At 37.8% G+C, this 21,665-nt stretch overlaps 1 protein-coding gene across 1 annotated transcript in view; it reads left to right on the forward strand.

The window, feature by feature from the left end:
- Positions 1-21,665, forward strand: part of FAM117B (family with sequence similarity 117 member B) — a 134,340-nt gene that overhangs the window by 67,863 nt on the left and 44,812 nt on the right. The window lies entirely within an intron of this gene.

Genomic DNA, 21,665 nt, shown 5'->3' on the forward strand with positions numbered 1-21,665 from the left:
CAACATCTCTTGAGTTATAACTGTATATAATTTAGTGGCATTAATTACATTCACAATGTTGTGCAACCATTGCTAACTATTTCCAAAACTTTTTCATCACTCCAAAAAGAAACCCTGTAACTCCCCATCCTCCTTTTTTCCTCACTATTAATACCACTGGCAGTTAATACTTAACCACTATCTCACTTTCTGTTTCCATGAATTTGCCCATTTCATGTAAGTGGAATCATACAGTTTGTTTTCCTGCATCTGACTCATTTCACTTAGCATAATGTTTTTGAGGTTCATTCATGTTGTATCATTTATTGAACTTAATTCCATCCTTACTTCCTCCTACCTCCTTCCCTGTGTTGCCTAGGCTGGAGTATAGTGGGATGATCACAGGTCATTACAGCCTCGACCTCCTGGGTTCAAGGGATGCCTCCCCTGCCCAGCCTTCTGATTAGCTAGGACTATAGGCTTGCACCACTATGCCCAGCTAGTTTTTTGAGTTTTTAGTAGAGACAGGATCTTTCTATGTTGCCCGGGCTGGTCTAGAAGTCCTGGCCCCAAGAGATGTCCACTCTGGCCTCCCAAAGTGCTGGGATTACAGGCAAGAGCCATCACACCTGGCCTTAATCTCTCTTAATGGGTGAATAATATTCCATTTATCAATATACCACATTTTGTTTACCTGTTAATCTGTTGATGGATATTTGGGGTGTTTCTACCTTTTGACTGTTCTGAACAATGCTGCAGTGTACATGCAAGTATCTGTGTGAATCCCTGCTTTCAGTTCCTTTCAATATATACCTGAGAGTGGAATTGCTGGGTCATATGATAATTCGATGTTTAGTTTTTAGAGGAACTGCCAAACTTTTTCACAGCAGCTGTATCATTTTCTATCCCCATGTATGAAGGTATATAATTCCAGTTTCTCTATATATTTACTAACATTTGTTTGAAAAATTATAGTCGTCCTAGTAGGTATGTTTTGGTATGTAATTGTTAGGATTTGTTTCCCCATATAACTAATGGTGCTGAGTATCTTTTCATGTGCTTACTGGCCATTTGCATATCTCCTTTAGAGTTCAGACACTGTCTTAACATCTCTGTGCCTCTGTTTCCTTGTTGTAAAATGGGAGAACTATAGTACCAATTTTTTGAGGTTATTTTGAAGATTAAATAAAGAAAACATATAAAACTCTCGGAACAGTATCTGGCACCTAGTAAGCATTCAATAAATGTTCTCTGTTAAATTAAAAATTAAAGTGATTACCTTTATTGTCAGATTTGAACAAGGATGGAATGTAGGTTTTATCCCCTAAGGAATTTGATCTATTGCTATTGCCTTCCTGGAGCATCCTGTTGAGAAGATGCAGGATAAAGATTGCTGAGACTGATAAGTGATTTCTGCCTTTAGCAAGGGACCTGGGGCACTTTTAGCAGTTATTTGCCTGTCTAGACACTGCTGCAGCAAAGAGTATGTTGGAAATACTTTATCTTAGGTTGTAAGTGGGTGCTTTCAGAAAGCTGATGTAGACTTTTGGCAAATTTTATCATGTCACTACTCTAAGCCCTGGTTTCTTGATTTTCTTTTTCTTTCTTTCTTTTTTTTTTTTTTTTTGAGACAATCTTGCCCAGGCTAGAGTGCAGTAGCACAATCTCGGCTCACTGCAGCCTCTGCCTCCCAAGTTCAAGCAATTCTCTTGCCTCAGCCTCCTGAGTAGTTGGGATTATAGGTGCCCACCACCATGCCCGGCATATATATATATAGTATTTTTAGTAGAGATGAGGCTTCACCATATTGGCCAGGCTAGTCTCGAACACCTGACCTCAGGTAATCCGCCTGCCTCAGCCTCCCAAAGTGCTGGTATTGCAGGTGTGAGCCAGTGCCCCCAGCCTGATATTGAAATAATTATGTATTACTCTCAGGCCTTTCCACCTCCTAGGGGAAGATTGGAAATGGGAGAAGGATTCTGGAAAATACAGAGAAAGACAAATGCAGCATTTAAAAAGTTAAGAGGGCCGGGCGCAGTGGCTGACACCTGTAATCCCAGCACTTTGGGAGGCCGAGGCAGGCGGATCACCTGAGGTTGGGAGTTTGAGACCAGCCTGACCAACATGGAGAAACCCCATCTCTACTAAAAATACAACATTAGCTAAGTGTGGTGGCGCATGCCTGTAATCCCAGCTACTCGGGAAGCTGAGGCAGGAGAATCGTTTGTACCCGGGAGGTGGAGGTTGCAGTGAGTCGAGATAGTACCATTGCACTCCAGTCTGGGCAACAAGAGTGAAACTTCATCTCAAAGAAAAAAAAAACAAAAAAAGTTAAGAACATGGAACAAGTTTTGAAAGATGTTAATCTCTCCTGTTGCATACCCCACCTCATCATTTGCTTTGGTCATGAGAATGAGTGAATGATTAAGGTTTTACTGTACATGATTATTTGTCATCATAATTACTTGACACAAAGGTATTCTCTTTTTTTCCTGTCTGTTTGGCAGCCATTCTTTATTCTGTGTATTTTCAAATAGCCTGAGAGCCTTTTAGCTTAGTGCTCCAGCATGTCAGTGGGCCTAATTGCCTATGAGACTGATTTGCCATTTCTGCTTTAGAGTTTGTACAGAGCTACAATGTCACCAACCTCTGCCCCAACACTGCCTCCGTGTTCTTTTAAAGATTCTTGTCTGATCCTTTGCGAGTTTGCCTTCCAAAAACGTTAGACTAATTTATATTTCCAGCATTAGCTACCTATGTGGCAAGTCTATTAATTTGGTTTAAACTACCTGATTTTCAGAGTGCCTTTTATATTTGCTGACTATACCAATTTAGGGAGAGAAACTGTAATGTGTATGTGTGCTTGCATTATTTGGGATTCCTTTGACTCAGAAGGTATTTTCTTTCCAACTTTCTTAACCTAGGCTTATTTACCTTATAGGTGATTTATCTGAGTATTTAACTTTTTGTGACCCACGTGATTGATGTCTGGTTTTCTTTCCTATTTCCTTCTTATTTTTAACATTTTTTTAGAGACAAGGTCTCACTGTGTTTCCCAGGCTAGAGTGTAGTGGCTATTCACAGGCATAATCACCGTGCACTATAGCCTCAAACTCCTTGGCTCAAGGGATCCTCCTGCCTCAGCCTCCTGAGTAGTTGGGACTACAGTCGCATGCCCCCACATGTCTTTCTCTTTCCTGTTTCTTTGGTTTGGTTTCTTTATGGCATAAACCAGTCATCTTTTGCTTTTAAAAGTCTTACATTATTTTTTCTTGGACCCTCTGTGTTTCTGAGGCTATTTTTTTAAAACCCTCAAAGGTTGATTTTGATTAATATTTTATGAAAGTGTTTGTTTTTTCTAAAAGGACCTTGGCTTCAGAGTATTTTATGAAAGTATTTTATTTTTACAATTTATAGGTTGGCATTTGCTATTTATGGAAAAGTTCTGAGTTTTCCAGTTTATGGAAAAGATCTGAATTCAGAAACTTTGTAAGATGTCCTGCGATTAAAACAATAAAAGTTGAATATTTGTTAAACTAGAGGTATTTGTTGAATTACTGAAGACAGCTGTTTATAAATCTACAAACTTGTTTACAGGTTGTTTTCTTTGAATTGAAAGAATAGTCTGTAATTTAGAGTAAAAATATCACTATTTTACATATTTGGTAGATCTAAGCATTACTAAAAAGTATATTTTAATGTTATGAAAATGAAGAAGTAAAATTACTTTTTGAGTAACATTAGCTGTTTTGAATAAAACCTTGGTCTACTGGTTGAAATTAGAATGTAACAGGAGTAGAAAGTGTAACATTAGGAGTAAAAGAAATGTTAAAATCTTTTTTGGGGGGCCTAAATTCAGTGACTTCAGTGTAAGTTCTGTTGTTGCCTGTCAGTAGCTTTGCCTTCCTTAGGGTAAGCCTAGGAGTCTGAGAATTTTAATTTCGAAATCTTTACTACTTGGAGTTGTGTTCCTGTCCTTTCTTATTTCACATGTTAGATCAAATTTCTCTAGGCCAGTGACACCATACATTGTTTTTTGTTGTTGTTGTTTTTATTTTTATTTTTTTAGGGTATTGCTTGTCACCAGGTGGAGTGCAGTGCCATGATTGTGGCTCACTGCAGCCTTGACCTATCATGATTAAGCAATCCTCCCTCCTTGGCCTCCCAGGTAGCTAAGACTATAGATGCATGCCACCACATCTGGCTAATTTTTAATTTTTTTTTTTTTTGTAGAGATGGGGGCCTTACTATGTTGCCCAGGCTGGTCTTGAACTCCTGGACTCAAGCCATCCTCCTCCCTCAGCCTCCCAAAGTGTTGGGATTACAGGTGTGGTCCGCTGGGCCTGGCCCATTAAATAGGCTGGGCACATCTAGCAGATGAAGGGTTATATTTTGGAATCCTTTAAAACAAATAGTTTCATGGCCAGGCATGGTGGCTTATGCCTGTAATCCCAGCACTTTGGGAGGCCACGATGGGTAGATCACTTGAGCTCAGGAGTTCAAGACCAGCCTGGCCAACATGGTGAAACCCTGTCTCTACCAAAAATACAAAAAATTAGCCAGGTGTGGTGGCGTGTGCACTTGCAATCCCAGCTACTTGGGAGGCTGAGGCACGAGAATCACTTGAACCTGGGAGGTGGAGGTCACAGTGAGCTGAGATCCTGCTACTGCACTCCAGCCTGGGTGACAGAGTGAGACTCTGTCTCAAAAGTCATTCAGTCAGTCCATCAATCAGTCAATAAAACAAATAATTTCACAATTGTGTAACTTAATTTTTTTTTTTTTTTGAGACAGAGTCTTGCTCTGTTGCCCAGGCTGGAGTGCAGCAGTGCGATCTTGGCTCACTGCAGCCTCCGCCTCCCAGGTTCAAGCAATCTCCTGCCTCAGCCTCCCGAGTAGCTGAGATTACAGGAGTGTGCCAGCATGCCCAGCTCATTTTTTGTATTTTTAGTAGAGATGGGGGTTTCACCATGTTGGCCAGGCTGGTCTCGAACTCCTGACCTCAGGTGATCCACTTGCCTTAGCCTCCCAAAGTGCTGGGATTACAGGCATAAGCCACCATGCCCAGCCTAATTTTTTATTTTATTGTCAGAAGAGATCTACTCTCAACAAAATTTTACGCGTACAATACAGTATAAATACAATAGGTATGATAATTATACAGCAGATCTCTAGAACTTACTCATTTTGCTTAACTGAAATTTTATTTCCATTGGTTGGTAACTCTCTCCATCCCCCCAGTCCCTGGCAATCACCATTCCATTTCTGATTCTATGATTTGACTACTTTAGATTTCTCATATAAGTTGAATCATGCAGTATTTGTCTTTTTGTGACTGACTTATTTCATTTAGTAGGATGTCCTCACAGTTCATCCATATTATCATATACTGCAGAATTTCTTTTTTTTTAAGACTGAATGCTTGAATAATATTCCATTGTATGTATATATACCATAGTTTCTTTATCCATTCATCTGCCAATGGATATTTCTACACCTCTGCTATTGTGAATAGCACTGCAGTGAACGTGTGAGTGCAGATACCTGTTTGAAATACTGATTTCAGTTCTTTTGGAATTGCTAGAGCATGTGGTTTTTCCATTTTTAATTATTTGTTTTGTTTTTAGAGACTGGGTCTTGTTCTGTTGCACAGGCTGAAATACAGTGGCGTGATCTTAGCTCACTGCAGCCTCGAACTTCTGAGCTCAAGTGATCCTCCTGCCTCAGCCTCCCAAATAGCTGGACTCTAGGCATGTGCCACCACACCTGAATAATTTTAAAAAATTTTTAGAGATGGAGTGTCACTTTGTTGCCCAGGTTGATCGTGAACTTTTGGCCTCAAGCGATCTTCCCACCTCAGCCTCTCCTGCGTCACTGAGATTATTGGTGTGAGCCACTAGGCCCAGCCAATTTTTAATTTTTTGAGTGACCTTCATACTGTTTTCCATAGAAGCTTTACTGTTTAGTATTCCCAACAACAGTGTACAGGGGTTCCACTTTCTCTACATCCTTACCAACACTTGGCTTTTTGGTAATAGTCATCCTGACAGGCGCGAGATGATACTTCATTGTAGTTCTGATTTATCTTTCCCCGATGACTAATGTTGAACATTTTCTTATATACCTCTTGGTCATTTGTGCATCTTCTTTGGAGAAATGTCTATTCAAGTCCTTAGCCCACTTTTTTTTTTTCCAAGTCCTTAGCCCTTTTTTTTTTTTCCAGACAGGGTTTCGCTCTTGTTGCCCAGGCTGGAGTACAATGGAGCGATCTCAATTCACTGCAACCTCTGCCTCCCGGGTTCAAGCGATTCTCGTGTCTCAGCCTCCCAAATAGCTGGGATTACAGGCACCCGCCATCACGCCCAGCTAATTTTTGTATTTTTAGTAGAGATGGGGTTTCATCATATTGGTCAGCCTGGTCTTGAACTCCTGACCTCAGGCGATCTGCCCCCCCTCTGCCTCCCAAAGTACTGGGATTACAGGCGTGAGCCACCACGCCCGGCCAGCCCATTTTTTAATTATTAGTTTTATTGCCATTGAGTTGTATGTGTTTCTTACGTATTTTGGAGATTAGCCTCTTATCAAATATATAGTTTGCAAATATTTTCTTATTTCTTAGGTTGCTTTTTACTCTGTTGATTGTTTTCTGTGTTGTGCATAAGCTTTTTAGTTTTTGCTTTTTTTTGTCTGTGCTTTTGATGTCATAGCCATGAAATCATTGTCAAGACCAATATCATGAAGCTTGTCCCCTATGTTTATTTCTAGGAGTTTTATAGTTCGTGTCTTATATTTAAATCTTGAATCAATTTTAAGTTGATTTTTGTATGGGGTAAGAGTCCAGCTTCTTTCTTTTGCATGAGGATATTCAGTTTCCCCAGCACCATTTGTTGAAAAGACTGTCCTTCCCCCATTGGCACGCTCATTGAAGATTGGTTGAGTGTTAATGTGTGGATTTATTTATGGGCTGTCTATACTGTCCCATTGATGTATGTCTTATCTTTATGCCAGTACTATATTATTTTTATTACTGTAACTTTGTAATATGTTTTGAAATCGAGAAGTATGATGCCTCTAGCTTTGTTCTTTCTCAAAATTTATTTGGCTATTTGTGGTCTTTTGTAGTTTCACACGAGTTTTAGAATTATTACCTATTTCCATAAAAATGCCACTGGGATTTTGATAGGGATTGCATTGAATTTGTAGATGACTTTGGGTAGTGTGGATGTTTTAACAGTATTAAAAGTCTTCCAGTCCATGAACATGAAATGCCTGTTTGTTTATGTCGTCTTTAATTTCTTTAATCAATGTTTTTTAGTTTTCTGTATATAAGTCTTTCACTTCCTTAGTTATGATTATTCTTATGTTATTTTTGGTGCTGTTGTAAATGAGATTGCTTTCCTAATTTTCTTAATTTTTTTCGTATTTTTAATTTTTATGGGTACATAGTAGGTGTATATATTTATGGGGTAGCTGAGATATTCTGATATTTGATGCAATATATTTGATTATAATGCATAATAATCACATCAGAGTAAATGAGATATCTATCACCTCAAGCATTTATAAGTTCTTTGTATTACAGACATTCCAGTGATATTATTTTACTTATTTTTAAATGTATAATAAATTATTGTTTACTGGAGTCACCCTGTTGTGCTATCAAATACTAGATCTTATTCTATCTAACTATATTTTTTGTACCCATTAACCATCCCCCTTCCCTTCTTGCCTGCTACTAACCTTCTCAGCCTCTGATAACCATCCTTCTACTCTCTGTCTCCATGAGTTCAGTTGTTTTAATTTTGAGCTCCCACAAATGAGAACCTGCAAAGTTTGTCTTTCTCTGACTGGCTGATTTCACTTAACGTAATGTCCTCCATTCATGCTGTTGCAAATGACAGGATCTCCTTTTTTTGTTATGGCTGAATAGTACTCCATTTTGTGTATGTACCACATTTTCTTTATTCATTTGTCTGTTGATGGACACTTAGGTTGCTTCCAAATCTTGGCTATTGGGAACAGTGCTGCAGTAAACACGGGAGTGCAGATACCTTTTCAATATACTGATTTTCTTTGTTTCAGGTATATGCCTAGGAGTAGGATTGCTGGATCATATGGTTCCTCTATTTTTTGTTTTTTGAGGAACCTCCAAACTGTTCTCCTTAGTGGTAGTACTAATTTACATTCCCACCAACAGTGTATGAGGGTTCCTTTTTCTCCACATCCTTGCCAGTATTTGTTATTGCCCGGCTTTTGGATAAAAACCATTTTAACTGGGGTGAGATGGCATCTCATTGTAGTTTTGATTTGTGTTTTTCTGATGAACAGTGATTGAGCACTTCTGCATATACCTATTTGTCATTTGTATGTCTTTTGAGAAATATCTATTGAGATCTTTTGCCCATTTTAAATTGGATTATTAGAGTTTTGCCTATTGAGCTCCTTTTATATTTTGGCCATTAATCCCTTGTTGGATGGATAATTTGCAAATATTTTCTCCCATTCTTTGGGTTGTCTTTTTCACTTTGTTGATTGTTTCCATTACTGTGCAGAAGCTTTTAACTTGATATGACCCTATTTGTCCATTTCACTTTGGTTGCCTGTGCTTGTGGGTTATTACTCAAAAAATCTTTGCCCAAACAAACATCATGGAGAGTTTTCCCAATGTTTTCTTGTAGTAGTTTCATAGTTTGAGGTCTCAGATTTAAATCTTTAATCCATTTTGATTTCATTTTTGTATAAGGTGAGAGATAGGGTCTAGTTTCATTCTTCTGCATAAGAATAACCAGTTTCCCCAGCACCGTTTATTGAACAGACTGTCCTTTCCCCATGTATGTTCTTGGCATCTTTGTCAAAACTGAGTTCACTGTAGATGTATGGATTTATCTCTGGATTCTGTCTTCTATTCCGCTGACCTCTATGTGTCTGTTTGTATGCCAATACCATGCCATTTTGGTTACTGTCATTCTGTAGTATAATTTGAAGTCAGGTAATGTGATTCTTCCAGTTTTGTTCTTTTTGCTCAGGATAACTTGGGCTATTCTGGGTCTTTTGTGAATCCTTATAAATTTTAGGATTTTTTTTTCTATTTCTGTGAAGAATGTTATGGTATTTTGGTAGAGATTGCATTAAATCTGTAGATTGCTTTGGCTAGTATGAACATTTTAACAATATCTATTCTTTTAATCCATGAACATGGGATTTCTTTCTTTTTTTGTGTGTCTTTAATTTCTTCACTCAGTGTTTTACAGTTTTCAATGAAGAGATCTTTCACTTCTTTGGTTAAGTTAATTCCTAGGTGTTTTATTTTATTTGTAGCTATTGTAAATGGAATTACTTTGCTGATTTCTTTTTCCGATTATTTGCTGTTGGCATATAGAAATATCACTGATTTTTGTATGTTGATTTTGTATCCTGCAACCTTGCTGAATTTATCAGCTCTCTCTTTTTTTTTTTTTTTTTGTGGAGGCTTTAGGTGTTTCCAAATATAAGATCATATTATCTGCAAGCAAGGATAATTTGACTTCTTCCATTACAGTTTGGGTGCCTATTATTTCATTCTCTTGTCCAGTTGCTCTGTCTAGCTCTTCCAGTACTATAATGAGTAACAGTGGTGAAAGTGGGCATCCTTGTCATGTTCCCTATCTTACAGGAAAGGGTTTCCATTTTTCCCTATTCAATATGACACTAGCTATGGGTCTGCCATAAACGACTTGTATTATGTGGAGATATGTTCCTTCTATACCCAGTTTTTTGAAGGTTTTTATCATGAAGAGATGTTGGATGTTATCAAATGCATTTTCAGCATCAAAATGATCATATAGTTTTTGTCTTCATTCTGTTAATGTGATATATCACACTGATTGATTTGCATTTGTTGAACCATCCTTGCATCCCTGGGATAAATTCCATTTGGTCATAATAAATGATCTTTTTAATGTGTTGTTGAATTCAGTTTGCTAGTATTTTGTTAAATTTTGCATCAATATTCATCAGTGATATTGGCCTATAGTTTTCTTTCTTTGAAGTGTTTGGTTTTGGTAGCAGGGTAATACTGGCCTCGTAGAATGAGTTTGGAAATATTCCCTCCTCTGTTTTTCAGAATAGTTTTAGTAGGATTGGTGTTAGTTCTTCTTTAAATGTTTGGTGGAATTCAGCACTGAAGCCATCAGGTCCTGGGATTTTCTTTGCCGGGGTGCTTTTTATTATGGTTTTGATTTTGTTACTTGTTATTGGTCTGTTCAGGTTTTGGATTTATTCATGATTAAATATTGTTAGGTTGTGTGTGTCTAGGAATTTATCCATTTATTCTAGATTTTACAACGTATTGGCATATAGTTGCTCATAGTAGCCAATAATGATCCTTTGAATTTCTGTGGTATCAGTTGTAATATCTACTTTTCCCTCTCTGATTTTATTTATTTAGATCTCTCTTTTTCTCTTAGTCTGGCTAAAGATTTGTCAATTTTATCTTTTCAAAACCCACCTTTTTGTTTTGTTGATCTTTTGTATTGTTGTCTTCATGTCAAATTCATTTATTTCTGTTCTGATCTCTATTATTTTTTCTGTTAATTTTGTGTTTTGTTTGCTCCTTTCTGGTTCTTTAAGATGCATTATTAGGTTGTTTATTTCAAGTTTTTCTTGTTTTTTGATGTAGGCACTTTTAGCTGTAAAATTCCCTCTTAGTGCTACTTTCACTGTATCCCATAGATTTTGGTATGTTGTGTTTCCATTATTTTTTTTGAGAAGGAGTTTTGCTCTGTTGCTCAGGCTGGAGTGCAGTGGTGTGATCTTGGCTCACTGCAACCTCCGCCTCCTGGGTTCAAACAATTCTCTTGCCTCAGCCTCCCAAGTAGCTGGGATTTCAGGCACATGCCACCATGCCCAACTAATTTTTGTATTTTTAGTAGAGATGAGGTTTCACCATGTTGGCCAGGCTGGTCTCAGACTCCCAACTTCAGGTGATCCGCCTGCCTCGGCCTCCCCAAGTGCTAGGATTACAGGTGTGAGCCACTGCGCCTGGCCCTCCATTATCATTTGTTGTAAGAAATTTTTAAATTTCCTTCTTAATTTCTTCATTGACCCATTGGTCATTCAGAAGCATATTGTTTAATTTTCATTTTTTTTATAGTTTCCAAAATTCCTCATTATTGATATCTAGTTTTATTCCACTGTGGTCAGTGAAGATGCTTGATATTATTTCAGATTTTTCAGAATGTGTTAAGACTTTTTTTTGTGACCTAACATGGTCTGTCCTTGAGAATGATCCATGTGCTGAGGAAAGAATGTGTATTCTACAGCTGTTGGTTGAAATGTTCTGCAAATATCTGTTAGGTCCATTTGATTTATAGTATAGATTGAGTCTGATTTTTTTGTTGTTGATTTTATGTATAGATGAACTGTTCAATACTGAAAGTGGGGTGGTGAAGTCTCCAGCTGTTATTGTATTGGGGTCCATCTCTTATTTAGATCTAATAATATTTGCTTTATATATTTGTGTGCTCCAGTGTTGGGTGCATATATATTTACAGTTGTTATATTTTTTTGTTGAATCGACACCTTTATCATTATGTAGTGACCTTCTTTGTCTCTTCTTACAGTTTTTGTCTTCAAATCTGTGTTGTCTAAATATAGCTACTCCTGCTCTTTTTTGGTTTCCATTTGCAAACAACATCTTTTTCCATCCCTTTTTTTTCAGTGTATATATTTTTTCATAAATGAAATGTGTTTCTTGTAGGCAACAGATCATTGGGTCTGTTGTTTTTATTCATGTAGCCACTGTGTGTTTTGTTTGGAGAGTTTAGTCCATTTTCATTCAATGTTATTACTGATAAGTGAAGACTTACTCCTGCCATTTTGTTATTTGTTTTCTGGTTGTTTTGTGGTTTTCCTTCTTTCCTTCCTTCCTGTCTTCCTTTTAGTGAAGGTGATTTTCTCTGGTGGTATGATTTATTTTCTTGCTTTTTATTTTTAGTGTATCTGTTGTATGTTTTTTGATTTGAGGTTACTACAAGGCCTCGTTTGAATAAACTTTCTACCCCTATCTCTTTCTTTACCTCCCTTGTAAGGCCAATAACTATTCAGTTTGCCCTTCTGAGACTATTTTCTAGATTTGGTAGGCATGCTTTATTGTTTTCATTTTCTTTTTTTTCTTTTGTCTCTTCTAAGTCTGTGTTTTCAAATAAACTGTCTTCAAGCTCACTAATTCTTTCCTCTGCTTGAGCAGTTCTACTACTAAAAGACTCTAATGCATTCTTAAGTATGTCAGTTGCATTTTTCAACTCCAGAATTTCTGCTTCTTTTTAATTATTTCAATCTCTTTGTTAAATTTGTCTGATAGAATTCTGAATTCCTTCTCTGTGTTATCTGGAATTTCTTTGAGCTTCCTCAAAACAGTTATTTTGAATTTTCTATCTTAAAGGTCACATATCTGTTTCTCTAGCACTGGTCTCTGGTTCATTTGGTGAGGTCATGCTTTTGTGAATGGTCTTAATGCTTATGGATGTTAAGCTGTGTCTGGGCATTGAAGAGTTAGGTATTTATTGTAGGTCTTTGTAGTCCAGGCTTGTTTGTACCTGTCCTTCTTGGGAAAGCTTTTCAGATATTTGCAAAGACTGGGTGTTGGCTGGGTGCAGTGGCTGACACCTTTAACTCTCCAGCACTTTGGAAGGTTGAGAAGGGCAGATTACTTCAGCTCAGGAGTTTGCGACCAGCCTGGGTAACATGGTGAAATCCCATCTCTACAAAAAAAAAATACAAAACAAGCCAGGTGTGGTGGCATATGCCTATAGTCTCAGCTACTTGGAGGCTGAGGTGGGAGGATCACTCCAGCCCAGGAAGGTGAGGCTACAGTGAGCTGAGATGGTGTCACTGTACTCCAGCCTGGGTGACAGTGAGATCCTGTCTCAAAAAAACAAATCATAGGTGTTGTAATCTAAGCTGTGTCTTTATTAGGGTGCACCCCAAGCTCAGTAATGTTGTGATATTCTTGCAGAGTTGTAGATATACTGCCTTGACAATGTTGGTTAAGATCCAGAAGAATTATCTGGATTACAAGGCAGAGACCCTTGTTCGGTTCTGTTTCTTTCTCCCAAACAGAGTGTCCTTCTCTGTTCTGAGCCCCCTGGAGCTGGGGGAGGGATGACACGAGCACCCCTGTGACTACTATCAATGTGATTGCACTGGGTCAGACCTGAAGCCAGCACAGCTTTTCACCCAAGGCCTGCTGTAACCACTATCTGGCTAATGCTTATGGTTGCTCAAGGCCCTGGGGCTCTGCAGTTAGTAGGTGGCAAAATCAGCTAGGTTTGTGTCCTTTCCTTCCTGGTGGTAAGTTTCCCCAGGCCCTGGGCAGGTCCAGAGGTGTTGTAGGGAGCCAGGGACTAGAGTCAAAAACCTTAGAAGTCTGCCTGGTGAGCTGGCACTCAGACCACAAGATGCAGTCCTTCCCACTCTTTCCTCCCTTTTCCATAGGCAGAGGAGCCTCCTCACCTTGTAGCCACCACTACCACAGACCCACAGGTAGTACTGCCAGGCCACTGCCAGTGTTCCCTTAAGGCCCAAAAGCTCTTCAGTCAGCTTGTGGTTAATGCTGCCTGGCGTGGAACTCACCCTTCAGGGCAGTGGTTTCCCCTCTGGCCCAGGGCAGGTCCAGAAATGCCATCTAGAGCCAAGGCCTGGAATCGAGAACCCCAACAGTCTGCTTGGTGCTCTCTGCCACTGTGGCCAAGCTGGTACCTAAGGTGCTAGACAAAGTTCCCTTTATTTTTACTTTTTTTCCCTTTGCTTTTCTCAAGCAGGAGTATTCCCATAGCTACCATAGCTGGGAAAATGCTGAGTTTCACCTGAACCTAGCAAGTCTCAGAGTCTTATCCAAGATCCACACTGCCTGGCCATGACTGCTGGTTTCTAAGGGCCCACAGGCTCTTTAGTCAGCAGGTGATGGGTCCTGCTGGTACTGGTTTCTTTCCTTCAAGGCAGCAAGTTCCCTTCTGGCCTAGGGTGTGTCTAGAAATGTCCTCCAGGAGCTAAGGCCTAGAAAGAGGGCCTCATATCTCTGACTGGTGTCCTATCCTGTTTTGGCTGAGCTGGTATCCAAGATGCAAGACAGAATATATCTCTTTTGGAGCTGTGAACTGTGTAGCCTGGGATTGGGTGGCACCAGCACTCCCTTGGCCGCCCCGTTCATATGTCAGTAGGTCACGTGTCCCCCAAGTCCACTGGCTCTGAGCCCAGTTACATTAGGACTTGCTTAGGAGTTGCAGTCTCTGTGTCCTACCCTGCCTTTCAAATTTATTTGGGGCCCTAGAGCACTTTAGTCCGCAGTGATGTGGCTTGCTGGAATTCAAGTTCTGGCCATGGGGTTGGGCAATTCCCCTCTGGCTAAGTCTAGTTTTAGTACTCCCTCCGTGGGTGGGTGTCAGCTGAGTTCAGCCAGTTTTGCTTTCTGCAGTGATGGCGGTGCTGAGTTCAGTGCAATGTCACACAACTGCCGTGTTCTCCCTCTCCCAAGTGTACACCACACAGCTCGCTGCAGTGGCAAGGAGGTGGAGGGGGGAGGGGGAATGGTGGCATTGGCTATTCAAACCTGTCTTTCCTACCCTCTTCCAATGCCTCTTTTAGTGACATGAAGTTAAAACCAGGTACTGTGTGTGCTCACCTGATTTTTGGTTCTTAGGAAGGTGCTTTTTTCTGTATAGATAGCTGTTAAATTGGTGTCCTTCTTGGGGGAACAATCAGTGCAGCCTTCTATTCTGCCATCTTGCTCTCTAGATTCCAGAACTTTTTTCCTAGTGTCCTTTTAAGATATTTGTTAATGTTTGGAAGCACATCTGATTTTTTTGTTGTTGATTTTGTATCTTGCAACTTGTTTGTTAGTTATAACAGTTTGTTTTGTGGAGTTTTAGAGTTTTCTATAATAACATAATGTTGTGTCCAAATGGGATAATTTTAATTCTTGTTTTTCCAATTTGGAGGCTATTTATTTTGCCTAATTGTCCTGGTTAAGACTTCTAGTACTGTGTTGAATAGAAGTGACAAGAGTGGGGCATCCTTGCCTTGTTCCTGATCCTAGAGAAAAAGCTTTCAGTTTTTCTTCATTGAATATGGTGTTAGCTGTGGGTTTCTCCTTTATGAATTTTATTTTATTATGTTGAGATACTTTCTGTTATTCCTGGTTTGTTTTTTATCATGAAAGAGTGTGAATTTTGTGAGTTTTTTCTGCATCTATTGAAATGATCATATAATGCTGTTCTTTATTTTGTTAATGTGGCATATTATATCAGTTGATTTTTTTGTTTATTGAATAGTCTATGCATCCTAGGGATAAATGCCACTTCGTTGTGGTATATGATTTTTTAAAAATTTTGTTGTTGGTTGGGTTTGCTAGTATTTTATTGAGGATCTTTGCATCTATATTTGTCAAGGAGTAACTAATACATTTTTTAACCTCATTAAAAATAATTTTGAAGATGTACTCCAGGTCTCAGTAATGAACCTGGCTCTGTGTGCTCCACTCACTGATGCTGCCCAGCGATCTAGTTTGTTTGGAATGCTTTTCCCACCATTTGACTGGATGACTCATACTCTGGTAGTATCTCCTCATTCCATAAAACTGTGCCTACCGACCTCCCCTGTCCTTCAAATTCTGGATTAGATGCCTTAGGGGACTTCTATCATCACATATATCATAATTAGCTATTTATTCCTTCTCTCCTAGAAGAAGCTCTTCGAGAATAAGAGCTGTATTTCCTCTTGACCTCCAATCGTTAATCCAGTGTCTGACACATTATTAGATACTTTAATATAAGCCTTCTAGTACATAAGACAAGACTGAACAAAATGAAAACATTTAATTAAAACTCAGTTTTACTTTTTATTAATACCTAAGTGTCCTACAATCAAAGCACAGCTTCTTAGTTGAACAAAGAAAGCAATTGTCTTTTACATTAGGCATATAAGTAAAACTGATGTTTTTGCTAGGTATTTTTTCCTGCCCTGAATATCTTGTCACTGAAGTGACCAAAGCTGTCTGTTGTTCTTTATGCTTATTTTTATTTGTCTTAGTAATTAATTGTGTTACTCTCATCATCTTTAATTTGTTCTTAATAAATCTATGGGAATCTTTTATATACCTTTGCTTTTCTTTGAATTAATCCTGATTTTTAAAAACTTTTTATTTTGAGAAAAATCTTAAGTTTACAGAAAAGTTGCAAGGATATTAAGTACCAGTAAACCTTTCACCTATATTTACCAAGTAACATTTGCCACATTTTGCTTTATTTTTGTGTCTGTATGTACAATTATGTTATTATTTGCTAATCGTTAGTAAGTTGCAGACATTCTAACTCTTCTTAACTATTTCAGCATGTATATGAACAAGGACTTTTAAAAATACCAATAAAATTATCAAATTCAGGAGATTTAAGATTGATATAATACTGTTATTTAATATAAGTATCAAATTCAGGAGATTTAAGATTGATATAATACTGTTATTTAATATATGGTTTATATTCCAAATTTTTCAGTTGTTCAGAATTTGTTCTCTGTAGCAATTTCCCCTGTAAGCTAGGATCCAGTCAGGGAGCACACATGGCATTTACATGTCATTTCTCTTCAATATCCTTTAATCTAGAGAAGTTCCTCAGCCTGAGTTTTTGAGTCTTTCATGACATTAATGTTTTTTAAGAGTGTAGACCAGTATTTTTTTGAATGTTGTCAACTTGGGTTTATATATTCCTTTATGATAAGATTCAATTTGTTACATTTTTGTTAGGAATACTGCATGTGATGTATGTTCCTTTCTGTGCCTGTGGATCAAGAGGTACATGAAGTCAGTGATGTTAAGTTTGATCCATCAGAACCCTTTGTAACTAATAGTAATTTGTGGAGAAATATTTGAGATTGTAAATATTCTGTTCTCCAAGAAACTTTCATTGGTTTTAGCATTTGTTGATGATTATTACTTAAGTCAGTTATTACTATAATAGTTCCAAAGTGATGACTTTGTAGCTCTGTCATTCTTCTGTATTGATTTGTTGGTCTAATACTTTCTAATGGAGGTATTTCTTTATGGAATTGTCCTAAATGGAGTTCATAAAATATCAGTGGAAATGCCCTAAGATTTTTCTCCTTTTTATTATGGAAATGTTAAATGTACAAAAAAAAATCAGAATACTACAGCTGTGATTCAAGAGTTTTAAACATTAGTCGTATTTGCTTTACCTATCTTGTGTGTGTGTGTGTGTGTGTGTGTGTGTGTGTGTTTGCTGCAATTTTTGAAAGTATGTTGGAGATATCATGACATTTTTATCCCTAAATATTTTGATATGTATCTCCTAAGAATATTTTCTCTATAGCTATAACAGCATTAGGTCACCTAAAAAAATTAACAATTCCATAATATCACATAATAACCAGTTTTTGTTAAAATTCCCCAATATGTCTTTTTTTTTAATGACCCAATTCAACATTTATACATTACACTTGGACCCAAAAGGACCCAGTTCCACATTCATACATTGCACTTGGCTTCTCTTAAGTCTTTCTTAATTTAGAACAGGTCATTCTTGCACTTTTTTCCTTAATTACATTAAGTTTTTAAATGAATTATTCACTTTGGAAAGAAAATAAACTTTTTGGTTTTGTAATTAGCAAGTAATTTGCGAGTTTTGGCACCGCACAAATATCCTGTTCTTTAGTAGCTTTTACCTAGTAGTTTTCACTTCCATTGATGATCCTTGCCTACTTCAGTTATTTTCTTGGAGGTTGCATGTGCCCAAGCACACAACCACATACACAAACACAAATGAACAAGAAAAACTGATTTTTTTTGGTTACACACAAAATATCATATCCTATACATTTTTCTGCAACCTTGTATTTCACTTACTATATTAAGGAGTTTTCCTAAATAGAGGGATTCCCTCTTATCTCTAAGGGTTCTTCCCCTCTTCCATGAGGAGAGGTATAAACCAACTTTTTTTTTCAAACTATATTTGAGAACCTCTATAAGATCTGAATTAAATACTGAACTAACATTTGAAATGCAAGGATAAAAATTTAAACAATTTTTGAATTTGGAATTGTATTTATAAAGCATCTCTTCATCATGATTTTAGCCTGAAGTTTTCATATAAATAGTAATATAAAATGTATGAAAGAGGGGTTATCATTTACATTTGATTAGAATTTGCAAAAAACTATTTTCATAAAACTTATTCTGTTTCTATCGTCTGTTTTACTTGAAATTATTATGGTCATTTTTTTCATCAAAAAATATTTGCATTCTTTCATATATCTTTATGACCATAGAGATAACAAAATAAGTTACGACTACTTGGCCTAATGGAATGAAAATAATAATAAACATTTACTGAGTGAATGTTTTGTTCTTGGCACCATGCTTAAAAATTAAACCCTTTACATATACTAACTCCTTTAATTACCTTATAATTTTAGTATGTAGATGACATTATTCCTTTTTTTTTGAGACAGGGTCTCGCTCTGACATCCAGGCTGGAGTGCAGTGGAGCAAGCACAGCTCACTGCAGCCTCAACCTCCCAGGCTCAAGCAATCCTCCCACCTCAGCCTCTCAAGTAGCTAGGACTACAGTCGTGAGTCATGATGCCCAGCTAATTTTTTACATTTTTTTAGAGATGAGGTCTCCCTGTGTTCCCCAGGCTGGTCTTGAATTCCTGGGCTCAAGTGATCCTGTAGCCTTGGCCTCTCAAAGCACTGGGATTAGCCATGCATAAGCATGAGCCGCTGTGCCTGGCCTGACATTATTCTTATAAATGAGGAATTTAAAAATTCATATAAGAGAAGCATCTTGTAAAGATACAATTTTTTTTTTTTTTTTTTTTGGAGTTGGAGCCTCTCACTGTCGCCCGGGCTAGAGTGCAGTGGCAAGATCTCAGCTCACTGCAACCTCCACCTCCCGAGTTCAAGCGATTCTCCTGCCTCAGCCTCCCAAGCAGCTGGGATTACAGGTGCCTGCCACCACGCCCGGCTAATTTTTTGTATTTTTTGTAGAGACGGGGTTTCACTATGTTGGCCAGGCTGGTCTCAAACTTCTGACTTCGTGATCCACCCGCCTCGGCCTCCTGGGATTACAGGCATGAGCCACCACGCCTGGCCCAAAAAATGTTATTTAACTGATCTGAAACTTAAACATGTTTGTTTAACACCAACATATGTGATTCTGAACCACGCATACTATGCTGCTTATTCACAATAGCAACGACATGGAATCAACCTAAATGCCCATCAACAGTAGCCTGGATAAGGAAAATGTGGTGCATATACACCATGGACTACTATGCAGCCATAAAAATAAACAAGATCATGTCCTTTGCAGGAACATGGATGGAGCTAGAGGCCATTATCCTTAGCAAACTAACACAGGAACAGAAAACCAAATACTGCATGTTCTCACTTATAAATGGGAGCTAAATAATGAGAACACATGGACACATAGAGGGGAAGAGCAGATTCTGGGGCCTTCTAGAGGGTGGAGGGTGGGAGGAGGGAGAGGGTCAGGGAAAATAGCTAATGAGTACTAGGCTTAGTACCTGGGTGACGAAATAATCTGTACAACAAACCCCCATGACATGAGTTTACCTGTTTACCTATGTAACCAGTACATGTACCCTTGAACTTAAAAATTAAAAAAAAAATTCATTTGTTAAGGTTTTAAATTTTATAGTATTAAGTTTATTATTTTGATTTTGGTTTTTGATTTTGATACTTTATGCTATATGGTCCTATTTACATGTTGATCTTTGTGACAGGTATTTTAACAATGGACTTAAAGAGCCTGTGGATCCTAATATGAGAAATTATAAGTACAGTAGGGGTCACCTCTGGGATGTGTGACATCAGTTGGTAACCTCAAAGTGAAACTGGAGTTTAGGGTGAAATAGGGCATAGAGTGGTGGGAAGTTGACCAAATTGTAGCCCTTCCTTTTGATTCAGTGTATTTAAGGATCCTTGTCAGAATGGAGTCCTTTTGGCTATAAGGAGAAGATCCAGACCTGGGACATGACTAATTAGAATCACAGTTTCTTCATTTTTGAAAACTTTTCCTTCCCCATTTGAAACTAGACCATTTTATAATTAGTAATTGGTACGTTAATAGTGCAAAAGATATTCAAACTGCACAGTATTTTTTGGTATTTTTTATTATTTCATGTAGTACAAAATTCAAAAGGTACAGAAGGGTATACACTAAGGGTCTTTTTCCCCAGAGACAGCCACTGGTATCAATTTTCTTTGTTACCATCTATTTTCTTCCAGATATAATTTACACACACATGCATTCTTTTTAGCAGTCCCATATAAAGGCAGTTGCTATACACACGGTACTGAGCCTTGAGGTTTTTCACTTAACAGTATATCATGGAGATTATTTCATGTCTGTATATTGTGAATTTCCTTATTCGTTTTTATAGCTGCACAGTACTCTGTTACAAAGGTATACCATAATTTATTTAGCCGAACCTAAATAAATCTAACTTACTTACATTGTTTCAGTCTTACTTGTAAGAACAGTGCTACAGGGAGTAATAGGCAAGTCATTTTGTACATAAAGATGTGCATTTGGTATCTGTGCAGGATAAATTGTTAAATAAGGGGTTGCTGTGTCAGTTTGCGCATTTATAACTTTGACAGCAGGTGCTGAATATCCCCCCATAAAGGCTGTACGCTCCCACTAACAATATAGGAGAGTTTATATTAGCAAATTGCTCAATCTTGTTGAAGCTTTAACTTTCATTTCCCTTCTTATCAGTGAGGTTGAGCATAGTTTCATGTGCTAGGAACTCATTTGTATTTTCTTTCCCAATACACTCTTTAAATTCTGGGTTTGGTATAACTACTTAAGGTTTAACATTTTGTTTTTTTTTTTTTTTTGAGACGGAGCCTCCCTCCGTCATCCAGGCTGGAGTGCGGTGGCACGATCTCGGCTCACTGCAATCTCCACCTCCCGGGTTCAAGCGATTCTCCTGCCTCAGCCTCCTGAGTAGCTGGGATTACAAGCACACGCTAATTTTTGTATTTTTAGTAGAGACAAGGTTTCACCATGTTGGTCAGGCTGTTCTCGAACTCCTGACCTCGTGACCTGTCCGCCTTGGCCTCCCAAAGTGCTGGGATTACAGGTGTGAGCCACCGCGCCCAGCCAGGTTTAACATTTTTGAAGCTGTTCTCTGAAGATACTTATGGCAAGACTAGACATAATATAGAAGTTAATATTACGAGCTCTGGAGTCTCAGGTTTATTTCTTGGCTTTGCCGCTTGTAACACCTTAGGCATCTTACATGTGTTAAGTCAGATAAAGCATATGAAAGCACAGTGCCTAGCACATAAAAGCACAAGAATGTTAGCTATTATTAGTGTGCCTGGTGCATGCTAATAATAGCTAACATTATTAGCTATTGTATGTTAGTTAACTATGGTAACTCTAGGTATTATATATAGTTAACTTTGTTCCATAAATGCTTTATTTGTAGTATAATTATAAGTATGTAAAAATACTAATTTTTTATTAGCAATAAAAATGAAGTATGCCAAAATATTAATTGTAATTAATACCAGTTAAGTAACTGGTGCCAGGAGAATTTTGAGTAATTTGTGTTAATTATTTTTAATGTCTAATTTTTCTGTAATGGAAATATGTTTTATAATA

This window comes from Pan paniscus, chromosome 13, assembly GCF_029289425.2.
Source record: "Pan paniscus chromosome 13, NHGRI_mPanPan1-v2.0_pri, whole genome shotgun sequence".
NCBI classification, from domain to species: Eukaryota; Metazoa; Chordata; class Mammalia; order Primates; family Hominidae; genus Pan; species Pan paniscus.